Genomic DNA, 2322 nt, shown 5'->3' with positions numbered 1-2322 from the left:
GAGAAGTAAAAGACCTTTTAAGTCGTTCAAAGTAAGAAGATTTATTTGTCAATAAGAAAAAGAAGAAACGTAAATGATAATTGAATTAACGATAAAATAGAATCATAGATAGTGAGAACAATGATTTGATTGATGATGATGAGAAAAAAAATTGGTACAATTCTCTACCTCAGTAACAGAAAAATAAAAAAAATAATGGATCAAATTCTATTGACTTAGACTCAAGATGATAATTTATCAAAGAGGGCCATGATTATCAAATGATTGAACAACTAAAATCTATTTATATAAGATACTTAGTAGTTGACATTCATAAAATGGTGATAGGATTAATCCATCAAACTCGCATTAGGGAAAGAAGTATGTGATATAATTAGTATTAATGCATCTCAAGTAAGATTATTAATATTTTGATAGAACCATATTAAATTAAATGAAAGTATTAGAAAACAGTTTTGGAAACACATTAATAGATTTGATCTAGGAATTAATCAAATGAAAATATTTTTATAAAGAGAGAACTAAATAAACATAGGAAGAGATACTAGAAATTATGAAAGGATTCATAAAGAATACGGCTTTAGAGATTTTTATAAGACTTACACTTCAGTTTTATGACCTGAGGTTAAGGCAACGAATAAGGAAAAATGACTCTTTCATCACAGGAGGGACCGAGATTCTAATTATTCATCAAAATGACCCATCTTTTGAGGTGGATTCTAACAAGAGCAGCATTGGGGAAAAGGGATCCTTTACCAAAAATAAGAAAAAGGAAAAGAATTCCATCTTTTAAGCAGATATTTTAACACTTTTCCGAACCTGATCCCACTCTTTGTTTTGTTACTTGTGCTCATGAAAACTTAAGCCTTTAGGGATCTAACACTTGGCAGGATAGGTGTTTTTTATCTTGATAATGTTGGCAGGATAGCTCAAGTGTACTAAATACTAATTCTGACAGTTTTAAACCTGACAGTTTTTGTATAAGTTTTTTCTTTTCTTTTCTTTGAAATATTTTGGGTGGAAGACATTTTTAGCCACATTGGCCAAAAATATACAAGTGGTGTACACATACTTGAGTTTGTTATTGTATATAAGATTATGCAATTTTTTTTTTCTATAAGTTTTATAAGCAGATGTCATTTAGTCATGATAAGATTGAGTTGAATTGAATTATAAAAGCTTAAACTAGCAAGTAAAAATAAACTTATTATGTGAGTATGTAAATTCATAGATTTGGAATTGAAGATAGGTCCACAGGCACTAGTAGGGGGAGCACTTCATTTCTTGGCCTGAAACAAAGAACTGATATGCCTTTATTGTGGTCTTCTAATAATGGAAAAGGGTTCTTTGAGCAAGTCAAGTATTCTATGCTCTGCACAAAGCTACTTCTGTTCATTTTTGCTCTTTTTTCAACAATAACAAATAACTTAAACCTTATCTTGACTCCAATAACAAAAAACATATGAGTAAAAATAAATAAAATAAACTTGATTAGAAAGAAATACAGCTAAGTACATCAATGTCTGAATTAGTGATGTGTAGGTGAACTTGCTATGCATGAGTTTTTGTTTCTAGACATGAACCAAAAAGAACATATATACAAAAAAAATATGAACTTCTAACTTAAAAGGGACAACGCTCCAAGAGGTGAGAAATCTTTCTAGCATTTCAATCACGCACATCTTAAAAAGAAAAAAAAAGAAAAAGAAAAAAACCCCTCATAATAACTAACCGCACTAAACCACCCCCCAAAAAAAAAGATAGATACAATTTTTTTCTTGACCAAGTTTTCCATAAGGCATGGTGAATAGAGCCCCATTCACTGTTGGGCTTTAGATGCACAAAAGAGGGTATCAAGAGGGTATTTTGGAGAACATACTAAAACCGTATAAAGGTTTGTAAGCCTAGATTGGTGTGGTTTTCCTTCACATGCGGTGAAAGAAAATTTACTCCAATTTGTTTAGTAAAATTTGACAAGTAATTGCTTTAGAAGAGGGGTCTTCCCTTAACCCATGGCAAATAAGGAATTCCTTCGTCGATGGGTATGATCACTCAGATTGGCATTAGTAAAGGAGAGGGGAGAGGGGAGAGGGGAGAGGGGAGAGGGGAAATAATATTATTGATTGCTTACAATAGAGGAAGTAATAATCACCCTACCTTCTTTTTCAATAGTAAGTGAACAACATGGTATCCAATACCTTCCTATATAATTTTAGGGGAGATGCATCTTTAGAAATGTATCAATACATAAGGTGTCAAATAATTTGTGACCTTGCTCTTTTAGTATAATACATTCCCCCCACCCACCCCCCTTCCCCTCCC

The sequence above is a fragment of the Macadamia integrifolia genome, chromosome 4 (genome assembly GCF_013358625.1).
Source record: "Macadamia integrifolia cultivar HAES 741 chromosome 4, SCU_Mint_v3, whole genome shotgun sequence".
NCBI classification, from domain to species: Eukaryota; Viridiplantae; Streptophyta; class Magnoliopsida; order Proteales; family Proteaceae; genus Macadamia; species Macadamia integrifolia.
Note: the sequence above shows the minus strand (reverse complement) of the source record.